General features: G+C 40.5%; 1 long non-coding RNA gene across 1 annotated transcript; it reads right to left on the reverse strand.

Annotated features, from left to right (window-relative positions):
* Positions 1-1563: 1563 nt before the first annotated feature.
* Positions 1564-8502, reverse strand: LOC115286342. The gene is made up of 3 exons (XR_003906010.1): positions 8430-8502; positions 7859-7958; positions 1564-2306 (listed from the first exon to the last, which is right to left on the reverse strand). It is a non-coding gene; the product is annotated as an uncharacterized LOC115286342 (long non-coding RNA).
* Positions 8503-21647: the final 13145 nt, after the last annotated feature.

The raw sequence follows: 21647 nt of genomic DNA on the forward strand, positions 1-21647 counted from the left end.
CTTTCTCTTTGTGTCTACTTTTGTTTATTTGTGTCAAAAATATTTTTTTTGATTCCCTCTTGTTTTTCTCAATAAGGATTCCCCCTTTCAAAAGCAGCAGATTAGAAATATTTGGCTTTATTTTAGGAATGAACATGGGCAGCAGGTGAAATGTAAAAGCCACATAAAATCTAAACCACTGTGTTTCGGCATTAGGGTTTACATATTACCTCTGTAAATAGAAGTAAATCAGAACTTCTTAGATTCTCTTTTAGAGATAAAAACGATTAGACAAATGACTGAGATTGGCCAGAGGAAGAACATGAGCAGGTGGATGCCTGAGTCTCAACTGAATTGAAGAAGAAGGCCTCACCTGAAGTGAAAGAATGGTGGAAATTCCTCCAATACAAGGATCCCCTCTCTGCTATACCTTGCAGGGGAAGAAAGAATTTTCCTCAACTCTTAAGGATCCTGGAAATTAAACTGACAAAGAAAGATCGACAGGAGGAGAGCACACAAATTTATTCAATATAGGTTTTGAATAACATGGGAGCTTTCCAAAGAAACAGCTAGATGGGAATGTTTAGGGTAGGTTTGGTGAAAAGTAGGCAACTGGGGAGGAAGGTGAAAGTTTAAGTATATGAGGTTATTGTAGTAAAAAGGGAAACAGCAAGGCCTGCTTGTTCAGATTCTTTTCAGACACCCCTTCATCTTTGGAGATAAGTATGCTCTTTTCCTATGGGCACAGGGCAAGCACCACTCACGTGAGAGACCTATGACCTGTTCCAGGGGAGGTCAGAGTGATGGTCCTGCTTCCACTCTTTTCTTAAACTCTATCAGTTTAAAACATTTAATATGCCAAAGTGCTGTAGTTTGGGGTAGCATGTCCTCAACCCCACCAAGCCATAGTGCTTCTCAAAGCTTGGACTACCCACAAACTACACAGAGTTTCCTGAAGAGCTTTTACCGAATAGACCTTAACAAAGACCTCATGACACTGTACCAGTAATCAGTTGTTGTCCCAAAACACACATGTCTCCAAGGCTTTACACCTGACCTTCAAGGAACGTGTTGATGGTGCTTGGTCAGCATTATCCTTTCTGCTTTGTTCTACATGTATATGGCCGCAAATCTCAAGCATCATGCTCTTAGTTGTAAATATGAGAGAAGGAGTGATATTGTTGGAGATCCTGACTGCTTCTGGAGAAAAGAAAAACAGTCTATAAAGTAGAAATTAGTCTCAATTTACATAGGGAATAGCATAAAAATAAAAGATTCAGGTAAATTCGTACCTACAGTGCTATTCAGCATTATCTTGATTCCATAAAACAAAATCACAAACAAAGCCCAAAATATCCTCAGATATTAAGATGTGGTATGTCTGATGGCATTATAGATGATTTTAATTTTTCTAGTTTTCTGTATTTATAATGATCATGTCTTATTTTCATAATGTGAAACAAAGCAAAATATTATTTTAACAAAGCACAAAGGGGGTTGATGGGAATCTCAGTGACTCCCACATGTCAATATTACCATACATCACACCATGCCATGATCAATCAGAGTTCAGACAACTATGGCCCGTGAGACAAATCCAGCCAGCTGCCTGTTTCTGTAAATAAAGTTTTATTGGAATGTAGTCGTGCTCATTCAATTATTTACTGCCTATAACACTGTACCTGCAGAGTGGAGTAGTAGTTGGGACAAGGACAAAATGGCCCCCAAATAAAATATTTTCTGACGTATATAGAAAGTGTTTGCTGATCCCTGTGACTGATGCTTTTCAAGAATTAAATTTGGGATGAAGCAAAATTTTATGCCCTGGGCTTCTGAAAATCTCCCTAGTGTGTTGAAAAAGTGTCAAGAAGCTCTGAGGCCACTGTTATATTGCAGTAGGACAGAGTTTATGATCATATTATCAGAGTTTATTAGTCCTTGTACAGCTGATCACCAAAAGGACTTCTTTAAATGTCACTTACAAACACTGAAATACTTATGGTTGGGCATGTACAGCGGAATTAGAGTAAATCTAGGTTGATACCTTTTTCTTGGTGTCTCAATGTTTCTAGATTAACAGCCAATGTACCCCTCCCAAAAGGTAGACACAAATTAAAGTTTGTCTTTTTCAAAGGGGGGCTGGGTTTCCTCAAGAAATTCCAAAGAGATTATGGTATCCAGAACAGCAGGACCTCAGCAAATCAGAGAGATGATAAACAGGCATCCTTTTCCAATCTCCTTTTCTGACTTGTCATCAACTGTCATGCTGAGAATGGAGACCAGGGCCAAGAGCATGAATTCCAGTTGGGAAGATAATACCTGGTAACCTATGAGACAAAGATAATATATTTGAGAATTTCTGGGTTAAAAAAGAAGAACCATTGTCATAACGAGTCATTAGCTAGGAAGGCAATTCCTTGGTACTTTTTAAAATTATTATAGAGGCCCAATATTTATTCACCCACAGTATTCTTGAGGAACTATTAGACACTGTGTGTAAAAGATACTCTCATAACACAGCTCTTGTCCCTTTGGAGCTCTCACTGTAGATACTCTCAAATCTGGACCACTTGTTTTATGTACAAAGAAAAAACTGTTTCAGTCCCACCCTCACTGAATATGACTTTATTTTAAAATTGAATTAATGGAGCATCTGGGTGGCTCAGTCAATTGAGCATCCCACTCTACTTCAGTTCAGGTCATGATCCCAGGGTCATGAGATGGAGCCCCATGACAGGTTCCACACTGAGCATGGGGCCTGCTTGAGCTTCTCCCTCCATCTCCCTCTCTCTCTCTCTCTCTCTCTCTCTCTCTCTCTCTCTCTCTCTCTCCCCCCCCCCTTCCTCTGTCTGTCTCCCTTGCTCACATGCTCACTCTCTCTCTGAAATAAAATAAAATAAATTGAATTTATATCAGTTGATTAAGTGGATTCCTTAACACCTCCCCTCCCAACAAGTGTTTGGGGTACTTTCAGGGGCCCACTATGCAGTGTGTGAAGCTGGTGCACAGATCTGAGAAGCCATGTCCTAGACAGTTGCTGATGTTGACCTAGATGGCCAGTTTGGTGAAAAGTGAGAGACAAGTACATCACTGAAATGGGGCAGTGGTGAGGACCAGAAAGCTGGCATGAGGAGAGTCAGAGCAGAGAGGTGGGGAAAGCCTCCCATAGCCAACCTTCGAAGAGTCCAGAACGCATCATAGAGTCACAGGGAGTTGCTGTGGGACAGAGTTTTTTTAATTTGTCATCAGGAGCAACTCCTTATACTCAGCTAACATCAAGAAACTAAGGTTCCTAGAAACCAGCCCATCAATTCACAACTTCTCCTGGATCAAATATAGTGAAAACCCAAGTAAGACCCCGAACTCATCTTTACTGAGCATTTTTGTTACATGCCTGAGGCTGGTCATGGATCAGCTCATGTATCCATTTAACCCTTCATCCCAAAGGTTTGTAGATATTATATAAAACACCATTTTATAGAGGAAAAAAAAAATCAAAGGTCTAGAAAAGAACTTGCCCAAGATCACTCAGTGGGTAACAGTAGAGCTAGAATCCCAACTGAGCCCAGTTAACGCCAAGCTTTGCTTCAGATTTTTGATCATTGAAGCCCATGGAAGTAACAACAAAAATCCACGTTCTTTGAAATCCTGGTATACATTTATGACCCTAGGTTGTCAGAAAATGCCATATGGAGAGTCTTTGATTTACAGTTTCAATTCTCCAGACACAACCTATACCCCTTCCTCTACTCCATCCCCGCCCAAGTCCAACTTTCTCTAGTGCTTTTGAGGGTTTCTGGTCAAGTCAGGATGAAAGTGTTCTTCAGCTTCTTGAAACTCGATTCTTAATTAAGTGATTTTCCTCACCAGGTTAAGTGCAGCATCTAATTTGCTTGTCACAGAAGATGGCAACCACATGCACACACACATGCATACCATGCCACTCACACACATGCGTGCACACACCACACACACACACACACACACACACACACACACACACATGCCTCCCCCAAACACAATTCAAGGAGGAAATGTTTAATGAGGCATCTAAAACAGCCAGCTTATTTTTTATATCAGCAACATGTTTCTGCATTAAATTCAAATTGTTCATTTAATTTTACATCCCTGTCTCATCTCCACCACACAGCAACAATTCCAGTTAGCAGGGTCCCATGACCCAGATGTGGGGAAAAAAAATGTAGACTTCTGAATCTGGTTTACTTCATCTGGTGAAAAATAAAATGAATTGGGCTGAGCTAAACAAACTTCTTCCTGAGCAGAGTAACCCTACTATTTGTGTTTGTTGAAATGTTTGACAGATGGGACTCTGATGGGGGTGGGAGTTGGGGAGGGGATTTCTTGTAATGGCTGTGTGAACACTTCAGATGTCTTTGCCTCGCCACTACCTGTGTGACTTTGGGCAAAGCACTTCTCTCTGGCCCTCCACTTCTTTGTTTATAAAATATGAAGGTTACCTAATTGTAACCTGGGGTTCAGGAACTTGTCAACACTAAAATCTGATGCATGTTTTCATGGAGATGGCTGTGTGCTTTTTTTATCCCCCCGGGGAGAAGGGACTGTGATTTCCACTGGATTCATCAAAGATTCAAAGAGATGGTTTCTTGAATCACAGAATTTCACAATTGGTAGGATGCCTTAGCAATTTGTATAGAATTAGGGACTGGCAAAAATATTAGATCAGCAAAAATTTCTCCTAGTGCTTTCTCCTCTCAACTCTACACATTGATTGAGGTTGGGTAATCCCCACTCCCTTTGCCAAATGTTTTCTTGGGGCCCAGGTTTCTTCTGGAGTGTAGAAAACACATCTGATAAACTATTTTTCCAAGAGGTATATTAAATTAACATATTAACTCTCAGGGCATTTGGCTCAAAACAGAAAACATATCCAGAAGGAAAAGAACAATTTGGCAAACAGGAATTAATTACTAATGGTGGGGTTTTAGGTAATCATGGGGGGGATGTTTAAAAGGGGGTGTTTTGTTTAGTTGAAGCAGATTTCATACTTTATAGGCACTGAGACTCATAAAGGAACATGATGAGGTGGTCCCCTTTTCTTACATGTAATTAAAATAAAACTTTACTTTGACAATGACATCCATACCTGTTTGCTATATTCATGGTAATCTTAACTTTGAGATTTTCTTAATTTTGGGTAAGTTCACCAATGCTAACCTTTCTCTCTTTTTTGTTTTTGGGGTGAAAGGAGGGTCCTTGCGTGGCTGGTGCTCTCCTGTCTTTCCTGGGTTCAACCCCCTTGTCTTCACATCTTTGAGTCATTTTGGTAGGTGACCACCTACCACCCCTTCATGAAGTTGGCTCTGACTCATTCAACAATGAACTTTGTTTACTTGTTGGCAGAGAAAGAACTGAAGCAGGAAAAGAATGAAAGAATTTCCTTCTGGCAGACAAACAATTCCTACTTGTTGCTACTAACGGGAAATCTATTTTTACTCTTCCGTGCCCCAGCAATGGAGTTGATCTTCGTGACACAAAGAAACCCTCAGCCAAAAAATTTAAAAAGAGCATTTCTCTTTGGAAATTACCAACTCCCAATAGCTTCTCTAGGAAACCACACTCTGGTATTTCAAGTACGAAGACGATGCTCATTGAGCATGTTCCATAAAAATCTTGGGCCCCAGTGAACACATAACCAACGATCAAAGATCATTGACCACACAATTGAAATCTTCCATTTAATTTTCATTTGGTGGTCATGGAGAGACACATTTTTATTCTAGAAAAGGGTTGTAGCATTGGAATTAGACCATCCTAGGCCAACCCAGAAATCCTGTTTCTAGCTAAGAGACCATGGGAAGATCCCTTAACTTTTCAGAGTTCTACTTTTAACCATTTGTAACATGAGGATGAGGGTATTTACCCTGCAGAGGTTTGGTAAGCATGGAAGATACTCCTGCCTTCCCCAGTGCATTTGAAGTAGAGCTTCTCCTGTAGCTGGTACCCCATACGTGTGGATCCTATAGAGTAATTTTGAGTCTCAACATTTTTACAACTTTTGGACCATAGCTTTTCCTTCGTACCAAAATGGTTTGATCTATCTGTTTATATCTGTCAAGTTTAAAAGGCCTTAGACACAAGAAGTCTCCCTTGCTTGGTCTTCATTCTGTATTTATGGCAAAAAAAAGGCCGAGGCTCCAAGGAAAGTTTATGGTGGGGCCCTTCGGTGGAATTTGGCGATCATGGTGCCTCTTCTCAGAAATGTGCTCGTGTAGTTTCTGAGCACAACACTGGCACAGATGAGGAAACTGGGCCTTAAGAACAACAAACAACGTTAGCTAACTCTCCCTACCATTCCAACTACTGAGTTACTCTCCTAAAGCCCTGAGTGGGGATTGGACACCCTCCTCCCAGCCAGGCATGGTAACCTTTCTGTTGAATTCAAATATGGTTCCCGAGTCTCACCCTCTCACACTTCCTGCCCATTCAAACACTAACTGCAGCCCTCTCCTGGAGATGCATGTCTATTAGCCAGTAGCTGCTGCACCCTCTGGCCCCTGGGGTTGGCCATGCTTAAGTTCATCTCTTTTTATATTTAAGATCAAAATTAATGAAGAAAAATATGTAAGAGGAGGCTGTTGTTTCTGCCTTGTTTATAATGCAGGTTGTCCCCCCCACAGGGCTCTTCGAGAGGAGGGTGGCCTGGGGACCCTGCTGCGTCAAGTTCAGCCCCCCACGCTTTAGAGAGAGCATCCTGCTGATGACAAAGGACCCCGGCAGCAGCGGGGAGTACACCCTGCTTCTAGCCAACTTCCTCTTACCCTGTTTCATCCTTTCTCCTGCCTTTCAGTTCTTTCCCCTCCATTTTAGGGCTGAGCCAACCTTGCGCGGCATTATTTTTAGTTCTCACATGGGACCGCCGACTTGTCTCTCCCGTGGTTTCTCTTTCCCCTTTACCGAGGACGTGCGATTGTTTTTCGGCGGTGCATTCAGGGGCTCAGGAACATCATGTGCTCGCTTACGGTTAACCCCTTGCATTTCCCCGAGTCGCTCATGAACTTTTAATTTTTTCCAGGCTTGTGTGTTTTGTCCAGACTGCGGCTCCTCTGGAGCTGGGCCGGCCTCTTTGTTTTGGGGAAGCTTATTGCTTCACAGTGAGACCATCTGACAGTTGTTATCTGTGACCTGAAAGCCAGAGGCAGCCAGGAGCCTGTTCTTCTCGAAGACCTCCCAGCGCCCCAGCCCCCACCGCCATCTGGGACCACCCGAAGAATGAGACCAGTGTGACAGCAAATGTTCACAGGAGGATGGGAGTTTTCTCCACCCACCAAGGCCGGCTTCAGTCTGTCCTTGGGCCCCCACCAAGGGGGAGAGCCATCAGATCCATCTGTGTGGGTGTCGGCCAGGATCTTCTCTCCCTTCCTCCAGCTCCCCCCCACTCCTTTTCCCTGTCTTCCTCCCTTCCTTCCCTCTACCTTTCATAAAACTCTGCGGGCTGGCTGCTCCATAACAGGAGATATAACACCGAGTTCAAGCCAGTGAACCATGCCTTCCAGAATGTTCCCAACATACTGAGAATAAAATCCGTGCTCTCTGTCAGGAGGGACTGGCCCCTGCCTGTCTCTTCCCACCTGACCTCTTGCAGACTTCCCTTCACTCACTGTGCTGTCAGCTCCTTCCCCGCCCAGAGCCATCACATCCACCCGCCCCCGCCTTCCAAAATGCCTGGCTTCGGAGCTTCTTGCAGGTGCTTTCCTCTCATCGACCAGGAGACCATTCCGTCCAAGCGCCACCTTCCTGGAGTGGCCGTGGCTCATCACCCCTGCCTCTCTCGTTGTCCACTGCGCGTGTTTAGTTTCTTCACAGTCCAGGTCTCATCTGCAGTTACCTCTGCACTTACTTGTGTACTTGTTTATCTTCTGCCTTTATCCCTCAGGCCCTCTGTCTTTTTCTCCACGTGGCCCCCAGTGCCTGACACAGACTTTGTCTTCAATAAATATCTGTTGAATGAATGGATAAATAAATACTTCAGGGGTGCCTGGGTGGCTCAGTCGGTTGAGCGTCCGGCTTAGGCTCAGGTCATGAACTCACGGTTCGTGGGTTCAAGCCCTGCATTGGGCTTTGTGCTGACAGCTAGCTCAGAGGCTGGAGCCTGCTTCGGATTCTGTGTCTCCCTCTCTCTGACCCTCCCCTGCTCACACGGTCTCTCTCTGTCTCTCAAAATTAAATAAAACATTTAAAAAATAAAAATAAATAAATATTTCAGTAGGGGACGTCCAAAATAACAGAAATAATGCCACAAATAATGATAATAACAATGATTGACTTCTCCTGGGATTTTACCAAGCACTGTGTTTTCTGTATGCTATCTCCAATCTTCCAAACAGTTCTGAGAGGATCTTTATTTTGCCCCCCCCACCCCCCGCCTCCACGAAGCTTCCAAGCCTCAGTATTTTCCCAAGACCACCTACCTAGTGAAGGACAGAGCTGGGATCCATCCTCAGACAGGTCTGACCTTACGGCCAGCAGTTGTTCTTTCCTCTTGACCGTGATGTCTAATACACGTAAACAACGATCACACAAGCCAGAAAGAGATAAGCTCTGTGAGAGGCACAGATAACACGTCCTGGGAATTCAAAGGAGGAACAAGTGGCCTTTGGATGAGGGCAGCAGGAAAGGCTTGTGACAAGGTGATTTTGTTTTGCCAGCCTTGTGCCCCTGACGACTCAAGGGAGAGAGAGGCTGGGAGATTTAAACAGTTGGCATGGGGCAAAGTCAGACACCAGAGGGCTGCATGTGCATGTGTGTGTGTGCTTGAGTGAGTGTGTGTGCACACACACAAAGCACGTGCATGAGCGCTGAGGGCAGAAAGGCAAGAACGACAAGAGGATTTGACATTCCATTCAGAGGAGGCTAGTGCTTGTAATAGGGAGTATTTTCTTCTTGTCTCCAGTTCTAACTGTGATTATTATTTAAGGACAAAAGCACACATCTGTATCTATTTGAGTAAGAGCTTCATATAAACATCTACTATCTCACATTTCTGTTTAAGCAAACCTCACTATCTATCTACCCCAAAAAATGTATTTTCCTCCTGAGTCACATCTTTAGTTCAGATGTAGTCTAATGTTCCCAGGCCTATCTAGCCTGGGGGTCACTTTTGACCACATTGCCACTTAAACCCAAGTTTTCATGATTCAGTGTCCCCAGCTCCTTAGTAGGATTTATGTTCTTTGAAAAACTTCCGACCAGGTTTTCCTTGAGCTTTTAGGGACACATCGGCTGTGTTCATGAACAGGTCCTTCCTGTCTGCTCTGCTTTGGCCTCGCTCTGCTGCTGGCCACTGCGGCCTCCACAAACTCCCGGGTTCTGTGCTTTGGGCCAAGCCCCCTGCCTATAGCTTGAAACCCATATTCCCAGTCTCCAAATCAACTGCATTCTTTTTAGTCTTCCCAGCACTGGAGCTGTACATTGTGGTCCTCACAGGCTGGGGACAAAGGCCTCTTCTCTTCTGAGTCTCAGACCTGTTGGGGGAAGGCTGGCAATGAGAATTGAAAGCATAGCAGAAGCCCTGCCAGTCACAGTAAATTCCATTTAGCTTGATACCACTGTGTTTCCAGGGAACTGAAAATGACGATGTCCTTGTGATTGTGACAGTGTGACATGAAGGAGGTCATGTAGATGTGCTGATTTCCTGATCTCTCAGGTGAAGAGACAAAACATAATTTATAGCTGAGAAACCAAATGGTAGAAGTAACAAGTATATTCAATATGTAAAACTAAATATTACAAAGCAAAATTGATAGTAGAGAAAAGAGCTGGGGGGGGAATAGAACTGTAATAATTTTGATCTATTGGCTGTCTTTATAATGATAATATAGCATGGTGTAGTATGATAAAGAGTGCAATTCAGAGCAAGGATCTAACAGTTTTGAATATACATAAGCCTAAGAACATAGTATCGACATTCATAAAGAAAATAATTCAATACAAGATACAGGCAAAAATACTTTATTAGGGCACCTAGGTGGCTCAGTTGGTTGAGCACCCAACTCTTGATTTTGGATCAGGTCATCATCCCAGGGTCATGGGATTGAGCTGCACATCTAGCTCTCTGCTGTATGGAAAGAGCTTAAGATTCTTTCTCTCTCTCTCTCTCTCTCTCTCCCTGCCCTCTCCCCCACTCACACTCTCTCTCCTTCCCTAAAAAACAAAACAATAGGTGCCTGGGTGGCTCAGTCAATTAAGCATCTGACTTTGGCTCAGGTCATGATCTCATGGCTCGTGGGTTCAAGCCCCACGTCAGGTTCTGTGCTGACAGCTCAGAGCTTGGAGCCTGGTTCGGATTGTGTATCTCCCTCTCTCTCTGCTCCTCCTCAACTTGTGCTCTACCTGTATCTCTCAAAAATAAATAAAAACATTAAAAAATTTTAAAACAAAACAAAACAAAAATAGTTTTTAGCCAAAGACTTGCAGGCATTCTTAGTCCATGACAGATCAAGTGATTACAAAGTAATAAAAGCAGTAAAATACCTACACAGCAAAATTAACAACCAAAATCCAGTTGCTATATCTCATATTTTGTTCCATGAACACAGACCATACTTTCCCCCCCTATGTGTCCACGGAACATTCCCAAAAAAAGACCACATATCAGGACACAGAGAAAACTAAGCAAAGTCCAACCCATACAAAAATCATCTCCTGGTCACAAATGGAAAAAAATTAGAAGAAAACAGTCAACAACAAAATTCCAGTCTATTCATTGGAATTTTCTTAGGTAACTCTTGGGTCAAACAGGAATTCAAAACTGATATTGCAGAACCAAAATTATTTAGGAAATAATGAAAATAAAAAATCTACTTACCAGAACCATGTTATAAAGGTATAAATTCTACTCTAGTCCATATATATGTCATAGAAAATGAAAATGAACTAACAAAGAGGGGAGAGTAAATCAAAGGAAAGTAAAAAAATGTATGAAAGAAGAAAACACATTAATTGAGAAAATAAAGAGTACAGTAAAAAATGAGAAACCCAAATCTGTTTTTTTTTAAGAAGCAAAAACTATCAGCTAATCTAAGTAAGTGAAAAAGAAGACACAAAATGAAAACTATATAAACTAATAATGAGTAAAGAACAACCAGAAAGGGGGTTAAAAGACTCTCAGAGAATATCCTGCACCACTTCATAAAAATAAATGTGTGAACTCGGTTGTAATGGATACATTTTCTAGGACAACGGGTTATAAAAACTGATCCCAGAATAGATAGGAGCTAGAAATATTAGAAAATAGCAAAAAGGAAGCCTAAATCTCATATTTTTGGAAACTAGGTAACATATAATTATATAACTCTCAAGTTAAAGTGGAAATTATAAAGAAAAAAGTATTGAGATATGAGATATGAGAATACAGAATACTATAATTCAGAGTTTGTGAGACAACACATATATTTGTACACAAATGTTCACAGAAAACTTATTCACATTAACCCCAAATTGGAAACAAGTCAAATGTTCACTAATGAGTAAACAACTCAACAAATTGCGGTGCGTCTATACAGTGGAATAATACTCCGGAATAACAAGGAATGCACTATTCATACACTCAACAAGAGGGATGGGCCTCGAATACATTTTGCTGAGTAAAAAACACCAGGCATTAAGTAGTAGTTCATGTTTCCATTTATATAAAGTTCTAGAAAAAGCAAAATTGATCTATAGTACTAGAAAGCAAATCAGGGGTTCCTTTGGTGAAGAGTCAGAAAAGACTGACTGACAAGGGGCATGAGGGAACATTTTGGAAGGTCACTAAAACTGACTACAGTCAGTTATTTAGTGGGATACGTAAGTTAAAGCATCAACCTGTCCACTTAAAGTGACTAAATTAAATTTAATTTAAATTAGATCTCAATAAAGTTGGTTTTTAAAATTGTGTGGCAGCAAAGCAGCACTTTGAGATGAATTTACTTGAAACAAGAAAGGTTTAAAAAGTAAAGATGCTAAAAATAAGATGCATATGCTCTTGGTTGCAACGAATTTACCTATAATTTCATGGCAACCTTAGTCAAATTTACATTTGGATTTTTAAGAAGAAACTTGATAAATTTATCAGAAAATGTATATGGAGGAATCAAGTTCTACAAATTGTTAAGTTAATCAATAAAAGGAGACAAAGAGTGAGATTTGTCTTACCAGATGTTATGACAGAAGTCACAGGTTTGGTTTTAAGAAAGGAGTGTGAATAGCAAATCATTCCATCAGACCAATGATCAGGATAGAGAGCTTAAGGACAGAGCCCTGAATGTATGGTTCTTAATAAATTATGTTTAAAGCTAAAACTACTAGGGTTTTCTAGAGAGACAGAACCAATAGAAGATCTATCTGTCTATCTATCATCTATTTCTCTGTTATCTATCTACCATCTATGTATCTATCATCTATCTATCTATACAAATATATAGATATATATACATCTATTTTACAGAATTGGCTCTCAGAATGCTTAGAATTTATCTAAACTACTCCATGGTATGGGACACCTGGGTGGCTCAGTTGGTTAAGACTTCAATTCAGGTCATGATCTCACAGTTTGTGAGTTCAAGCCCCACATGGGGTCAATGCTCTCAGTGCGGAATGTGCTTCAGATCCTCTGTCTTCCTCTCTCTGCCCCTCCCTTACTTCCTCGCTCTCAAAAATAAATCAACATTAAAAAATAAATAAAAACAAATAAATAAATACATAAACCACTATGGGACAGCTGCATTGGCATCCATTTTATTTGGCCAAATAGCCAGTGGGAGCCTTAACCTGACTCTTGGCCCTCATGGATGCCCTTGTCCTAGATAACAGTTCCCAGGTCACAAGTAGAGGTAGGTTATTGATGTGACTTCCACGAAGGCCCTTGTAATAAACAGTTTCCTGGCCTCCCCAACGTCCCCGTGTGACTCACTTAGATGGAATCCTCATGGAGCTTACCAAAACTCCGCCTTTTAAATTTGAATTTCAATCTTGCCTTAGTCTGGAGAACCCCCAAAGCACCACACCCACAGATCCTAATAAAGGCATGTGCCCCAGATCCCATCACTTTCTCTCCTGCTCCCTCCCTTGACCTTCCCACGTGGAGCTTCGAGGAATGCGGTGTACTTCCTCCAGCACCTGTGAGTAATAAAACTCTTTATTTCAATTTCTCTTGTGGTCTTTTGTTGAATCATGACTCACCATCCACTCTCTGGGCCTTCACTTAACAAACGTTAATTTAACAAAGTAATAACACATGATTACGAAGGCTGGCCGACCTAAAGTCTACAGGGTGAGGCGGCAAGCTGGCTGGGTACCCACAGAAAGGCTGCCGATGGCTGCAGTTAGGATTTCCTCTTCTCAGAGGTCCTTCTTTTGTTCTTCTCAGGCTTCAACTGACCGGATGAGATCCACCCACATTATGAAGAGCAACCTGGCTCTACCAACTTAAGCGTTAATTTCAACCAAAGCACCCTCACAAAAACATCCAGAATAATGGGGGCGCCTGGGTGACTCAGTGGGTTAAGCGGCTGACTTCGGCTCAGGTCATGATCTCATGGTTTGTGGGTTTGAGCCCGGAGCCTGGAGCCCGGAGCCCAGAGCCCGGTTCAGATTCTGTGTCTTCCTCTCTCTCTGCCCCTCCCTGCCTCAAGCTCTGTCTCTCTCTGTCTCAAAAAAAAAAAAAAAAAAAAAAAAAAAAAAAAAAAAAAAAAAAAAAAAAAAAAAAAAAAAAAAAAAAAAAAAAAAAAAAAAAAAGACTTAAAAAAAAGCAAACAAAAATAAAAAAAAAAAATAAATGCACAATAATGTATGACCACATATCTGAACACCACGCCCAGGCAAGCTGACACATAAAGTTAACCATCACAACTACGTATCCAGTTAAGGTGGTACTAGAAAAACTTGGAAGAAAATTCAACTAGATTCTTCCCAAATATCTCACATCAAGGGAAACTTGAAATGGATTTAATTAGATAATTAAATATAAAAAAACCAAGTTAATAGAAGAAAATACAGAAGAATATCTTTGTTACCAAGAGCAAGTGTGATACTGTGGTTTATGATAATGAATCAATATTTGTCCCATTTCTAGCCCAGAGCTCCTAAAACTGTTGGAATTTCCTAAGTGAGGAGAGCAATCAAGGTGTCTTTTCTCATGTTAATGAAGTGACTTTCACGAAGTAGCTAGGTAACCTAAGGGAGTTGGGGCTGGTTGCCCGGAGAACCGACCTTGAGATTGGAGGGCTGGATCTTTCAGAACCATCTTCCCAACCGCCAGGGAGGGAAGAGGCTGTGATTTAATTAGTCATGCTGATGGAACAAAACCTCCACAAAAATACCCACAGGATGAGTTTCAGAGAGCTCCTGGGTTGATAAACACAAGGAGATTCGGGGAGAATGGAGTGCTCAGAGGACTCGTGAAAGCTCTATGCCCTTTCCCCATACCTTGTTCTTTACACTTCTTCCAGTGCTGTCCTGATTATACCCTTTTATGATTAAACCAGGGATCTAGGAAGTAAAATATATCTGAGTTCTGTGAGCCGCTCTAGCAAATTAATCAAACCGAAGGAGGGGGGCCACTGGAGACTCCAGTCTCTAGCCAGGCAGTCAGAAGCACAGGCGACAACCTGGGCATGAGACTGGCATCTCAAGTGAGAAGCGGTCTTGTGGGACTGAGGCCCTAAGCTGTGGGATCTGATGCTATCTCCAGCTGACAGGGGTTACAATGGAGATGAATTGTAGGGTATCCAGCTGGTGACAGAGAATTACTTGGATGTCAGGGAAAACACCAGCCCCCCTCAAACTGGAACTGGGGATCAGAAAGTTAGCAGGAAAAAGCTTTCAAATAGAACCTCAAAAGCAAGACCATAAATGAAAATTCTGAAAAAAATCAATTACATCAACATTAAGGACTGTTCGTCCACCAAAGTCATCATGACTAAAGTGAATAGATCAAGGACAGAATAAAAGAGGCATTTGCACTGTCTAAAGCCAAAAACTAATGTCCAGATTAATCAAGAAGCCCTTGAAAACCAAAAGGAAAAATAGAGCAAGTCCACTAGGAAAATGGGCAAAAGAGGCAGGACACTGAAGAGGACAGTATTTGGATAACTAGTATTTGAAGAGAAATCAAAATCAAAATGAAAGGAACAATGATGTATTGGTGTGCACCTATTGGACAATTAGTTCATTGGCGCCTAGTTTGGGGTGCCTGGGTGGCTCAGTGGTTCAACATCCAACTTTGGCTCAGATCATAATCTTATGGTTCCTGAGTTTGAGCCCCGCATAGGGCTCTGCTCTGGAGCCTGCCTAGGATTCTCTCTCTCCCTTTCTCTCTGTCCCTCTCTTGCTCACATGAGTGTTGTCACATGTGCTCGCTCTCTCTCTCTCCCTCTCTCTCTCTCAAAATAAATAAATAACCTTAAAAAGTAAAAATAAAAACAAGATGTTTAACATAATTTAGCAACTCAGTAGCTAAAGCTATGAGAGTCATTTGTCTCAATGTATGTGCAAAAGGCATTTGATGATATTCAATGTCTATTTTTAAAAATATATTTATTTCTAAGTGTTTTTTTTATTTTTGAGAGAGAGAGAGAGAATATGTACATGAGGGGGGAAGAGGCAGCGAGAGGAGGGTGACAGCATCTGAAGCAGGTTCCATGCTGATAGCAGAGAAAACGGATGCAGGGTTTGAATTCAGGAACCATGAAATCATGAGCTGAAATCAAGAGGCAGATGCTTAACCAAATGAGCCACCTAGGAGCTTCTATTTATTTATTTTAAGAGAGAGAGAGAGAGAAAGAGAGAGAGTGATCACAAGCAAGGGATGGGTAGAGAGCAAGTGAGAGAGAGAGAATTCCAAACAGGCTCCATGCTGTCAGTGCAGAACTCCAAGTGGGACTTTATCCCACGAACCCGTGAGATCATGACCTGAGCTGACATCAAGAGTGGATGCTTAACTGACTGAGGCACCCAGGTGTCCGTCAATATCCATTTTTTTAAATTAAAAAGGCTTTTTAATAACATAGAAAGAAGCAGAAACCTGTGTAGTCACCACACAACAGTCTGTCCCTGTGAGAGAGAGAATGAGGAAAATCTTCATTTCTGATATGGAATTATTCCAAGGTACATTGCCAAGTGAAAAAAATATAAGCAAGTTGCAGAGAAAAGAGCGTTACATATTATCAGCATGTAGAAAGGAGGAAAAAAAGGTATGTTTGTGTTGTCTTGATCATATAAACCTATAAATATCATCTGGAAAGATAAGAAGGTGAAATCATAGTAAGTGGTGGTGCACACATATGTGTGTGTTGTGAGGGAGTAATTGAAACCAAATAGGTGAAGGAAGCCTTTTTATAGTGTATCTTTTCATACTTTTAGTTTTGAGATCATATGAATCTATGACGTATTCAAAATATTAAATATGGGGCACCTGAGTGGCTCAGTTGGTTAAGCGTCCAGCTTCGGCTCAGGTCAGATTTCACGTTCGTGGGTTCGAGCCCCGCGTCAGGCTCTGTGCTGACAGCTAGCTCAGAGCCTGGAGCCTGCTTCCAGTTCTGTGTCTCCTTCTCTCTCTGCCCCTCCTCCTCTCATGCTCTGTCTCTCTCTGTATCAAAAATAAATAAAATATTAAAAAAAGAATATTAAAATAAAATAAAAATATTAAATAGGTAATTTGAAAAAGAAGTTACAAATTTATGCTACTATGATTTTCGGTGCTCTCACTACAAATGATAATATTTCAGTGTTGCTGGGGGCCTAATTGTAGGATTTTTAAATTTGTAATGGACGCTATTGATCATCTGAGGGAATCCAAAATCTCTGCTGCAGAGAGTGAAATGTGTGACCTAGAGATGTGACCTGGTCTGTTTTACCTACTGTCAGAGCAAGCTAGAACTAAGGCATCTTGTCTTTTCCCATTGATTCACTGGCAAATTTAGTTATCATTTATATAATTCATTTCAGGCTATTTTAACTCCCCTGTTCTACTCAGTTGGTTCTTGCTTTGTATTAATTGTGTAATGACTACTTCATCGTTCTTCCAAGTTTATTTTTCCTCAATAGCGAATTAGATCCCTAAAATTCATGGACAGACTGGAGTGATAACTAAATTCATCTGTATACAGGGACACTTTGTTTGAAGTCTTATTCTGAAGTTACGTATTGCATTATAACTCCAAAGAATAGTGATTTGATTCTATAAGTCAAGAATGTTCAGTGATTTGGGGATGCTGTGTAAGCTTTCTGTTTTTCTGGAATAATAACAACAATAAATAATATGGTTAATATTTATTGGGTTCCCTCTATAAGCCAGGAAGCAAGAGTTACCTGCATTAACTCATTTAATTTTCTTAACAATATTAGGAGACAGATACTGTCATGAAACCCATTTCACAGAGGAAGGAACTGAGGCTTACAGACCTGAAGTCTCTCAGGTTGGCAGAACTAGTCAGTAATGGAATTGAGTTACAGGCAAACAAAGGTTAACTCCTAGATCAGCATTCTTCATGCTTTCTCAGATGCCTCTGTCATAAGGAGTTCTTGTTTGTTTGTTTGTTTGTTTGCTTTTTACATCTCTGACTCTGGTTTTCCTTCCACTTTTCTCCGACCCATTGAATTAGAAATGTCTTCATATTTTCATGAACTTCTGAATGCAGTGTGCTCTGATAGCTCATTAACAGTTCTGGTCTTGGACAATTTGTCTTATCTAAGACTTCATTGAAGGGGCATCCGGGTGGCTCAGTTGGGTAAGCATCTGACTTTGGCTCAGGTCATGATCTTGTGGTTCCCGAGTTTATTAGGCTCTGTGCTGACAGCTCAGAGCCTGGAGTCTGTTTTGGATTCTGTGTCCCCTTGTCTCTCTGCCCCTCTCCTGCTCTCACTCTTTCTCTGTCTCTCTCTCAAAAATAAATAAACATTAAAAAAAAAAAAAAAGACTTCGGTGAAGACATCAGATTGAGGCACCTGGGTGGCTCAGCCAGTTGAGGCTCTGGCTTCGGGTCAGGTCATGATCTCACCGTTTGTGGGTTCGAGTCCCTCATTGGGCTTTCTGCTGAGAGTGCAGAGCCTGTTTCAGATCATCTGTCCTTTATCTCTTTCTGCCACTCCCCCACTCCCACTCTCTCTCAAAAAAGTAAATAAAACATTTTTTTAAAAAAGATCAGAATGCTACAAGGTTATTTCTCTTCCTCATGTACCTACACTTTAGCACAGGTAATTTTTGAGTCTAATATATTGCTAACATGTAGCTAATGTTAGGAGATAACTATAAGATTAATATGTTGATTTGTAAAGTTTTTTCTTCTTAGCGAAATTAGTTATTGAGTATTAGAGTAACTTGAATGCATTCAGTTACACAGTATGGCTTTTAAAGAAATGCTGCTTACATTGCTTTTAAATAAAAATAGTAAGTAAAATAAAGTCAATAATTTGTTGCCTAATAAATACTTTAGGAAATCTCTTTTAATACGTATGGATGATTTATAATATATATACCAATAAATATTTTAATTTTTATAACAAATAAATATCTTAAAGAACTTAAAATATTTTTCTTTCACAGCATAGATTTTTGACCACCTTTTATTTACAAAAATATAATTGATTTAGTTATGTAACAGGATGCTGAGTTGGAGGTTTTCATGTGTTGTCAAGATAAAATAAATGCTCCCACCATATATGAAAATTAACTCAAAATGGGTCAAAGCCTTTAATGTAACAGCTAGAGTGATAAAACTCTTAAGGGGAAATGTGGTTCTAAATCTTTAGGATCTTGGATTAGTAAATGATTTCTTAGCTATGACACCTAAAGGACAAGTAAACAAAGGAGAAATATATAACTCAGATGTCATAAGAATTAAAAACCTTTTGGCTTCAAAGAACACTATCAAGGAAGTGAAAAGACAACCCATCTAATTGACAATATTTGCAAATCATGTATCTGATAAGTCTAGTATTGAGAATATAGAAGAAACTCTTACAAGTCAACAAAAGAAACGACAAGTTCCTCAAAAACTGGGCAAATATTTGAATAGACATTTGCCCCAAGAAGATACATATGTGGCCAATAAGTCCACGAAAAGATGGTCAACATCAGTAGTCATTAGAGAAACACAAATCAAAGTCACAGTGAGATAGCATTTCACATTCACCAGATAGTTGCAATAAAAAAGACAGACCATAACAAGTGTTGATTATAATGTAGAGAAACCAGAACCTTCATGTATTTGGGATTGTAAAATGCTATAGCCATTTGAAAAACAGTTTTGGGGGTGCCTGGGTGGCTCAGTCAGTTAAGCATTCAGCTCCTGATTTTGGTTGAAGCCCCTCATCAAGCTTTGTGCTAATAACGTGGAGCCGGCTTGGGATGCTCTGTCTCCCTCTCACCTGAAGCTAATATTGCACTGCATGTTAACTAACTGGAATGTAAAATAGGAATGAAATAGTGATCCATGCAACAATACAAATGACTCTTGAAAACACTATGCGAAGTAAAAGACGCCACATACTGGATGATTCCATGCATATGAAATGTCCAGGACAGGTCAATCCATAGAGACAGAAAGTATATTAGTAATTGCCTTGGGGTTTCAGAGAGAGGATTATGGGGATTGACTGCCAATGAATAAGGGGTTTCTTTTTGGTCTGATAATAATGTTCTGGAGTTAGAGGGGATAATTATGCAACCTCATGAATACACCAAAATCTACTGACGTGTACACTTTAAACAAGTGAATTTTATAGTTTCTAAATTGTATCTTAATTTAAAAAAGGAAGTGATAAATGTCACATACCACATTTACCTATGAAAAGATTATCCATATGCACATTTCAAAGATATATTTCAGAATCTCTTGGATTCCTAACCCAAGTAACTCTCATCTAGATGAAGGCTAGAAAATGTGGCCTTGTGCAGACCTACAGAATCACTCTCACCTCCCAAGTGTTCTGGGAAATGTTCATTTGTGTGGAGGGTCTTGTCAACTTCCCAGCTCTGCCTTCCAGCAAATTAAATGCTTTCTTCTAAAAGGTGAAGACAAAGAGGAAGCCCTTGCAAAGTCAATGACACAGCTAACAGCCTGATGAGCTGCAAATGCATTTTCTTAACAGGTTTATGATTGAAGAAAATATTCACCGATAAGCACTTTCTCGCCTATGGTACTGCATAAATTAATTTCTTTAATGAGTAATGATCAGCACTTTCTACAGAGTGTTTTGATTTTAGAGACTTCATGAGTTTATTTCAGGAGGTGCTTAAAGACAAACTGTATGTTGTGATAAATGCTACACATTTATATCATTCATTAAAGTTCAGGAATGAATCTAACAGTGCAGACACATGTTTATATGTAGGGTCAAACAAGGGGCTTTAAATACAGTATTTAGGGGGCACCTGGGTGGCTCAGTTGGTTAAGCGTCTGGCTTCCGGCTTCGGCTCACGTCATGATCTCTTGGTTTGTGGGTTTGAGCCCTGTGTCGGGCTCTGTGCTGACAGCTAACTCAGAGCCTGGAACCTGCTTCGGATTCTGTGTCTCCCTTTCTCTCTGACCCTCCCCTGCTCATGCTGCCCATCTCTGTCTCTCAAAAATAAATAAAAAACATTAAAAAAATACAGTATTTGGTTAAATGGCATAAAACCTGATGATCACAAATACAATAGTCATACCACCTAGCATGATTTTGATTGCTCTCTCAAAATACTCCCTTCAAAAAATAACCATCTTTATTTATGGTTTACACAGGATGCTGCTTATTCTATACATTTTTATGTATAAAAGAAAAAATAATTTTCACTTTGTTTATATTCTAAAAAACAGCACTATTTGTAAGCTATGCATTGAGTGATGATTTTAAACTATTTGACAATGCAGACTAATGAAATCAATAAATAAGATAATCTGGTGTGCAATGATCTACTCTAATTCTTCCATTTTATAGATGAGAACATTGAGGCCCACGTGTGATGTGTCAAAGGTGAGTTTGTCTAATTCTAAGACCAGTCTACTTTCTACCACCCAATGCTGATGGAAGATCAGAAATGCCTGAATGTGGCCAAACATCACTTATCAAAAGTCTTGGACAGTTTCCTCAAAGCTCTTATTTGAAGTCAACTTGACTGAGACAACAGAAATGGAGTTACAGTAGCTAAGTCCATTTTGTCCTGCAGCTTTGTTGCCCTCCTGTTGAGAATGGAAGAGAGGCACTTTATTCCTTGCCCTCGATCCATGGGCATCAGTAAAACTCTGTGATTTCAACTTTGATACACCTAGGGGAAGTGGAGTTTCAGGGATCCGTGGTTTGGGACCATAGCATCATGATTATCTCTGTGAATTTGCAGTGTTTTACCTTTCTACCACTGTTGAGGAAAAGCAGATGATGCTAACAGATCTTGGGCTATGTGGATCCTATTGGAGCCTGCCGTATAGTCACATTTTCTTCCAAGTCAACACACCAAAAACCTGAAGAAATGAGTAGTGAGTCTTCTAGAGGTCGTCAGATGCTTGTGATTGACCAGTTGCTGACATTCTTTGTTCACAAAGCATCTGATGATTGTTTGCTACTTATTTAATAAAAAGAGAATCTGGCATACTATATGAATGCAGAACAAACTGGTTATTCATTAATAAGCATGAGTCTGTGTATTAGCTTCCTGTCATTTCTGTAACAAA

The sequence above is a fragment of the Suricata suricatta genome, chromosome 3 (genome assembly GCF_006229205.1).
Source record: "Suricata suricatta isolate VVHF042 chromosome 3, meerkat_22Aug2017_6uvM2_HiC, whole genome shotgun sequence".
Taxonomy (NCBI): domain Eukaryota; kingdom Metazoa; phylum Chordata; class Mammalia; order Carnivora; family Herpestidae; genus Suricata; species Suricata suricatta.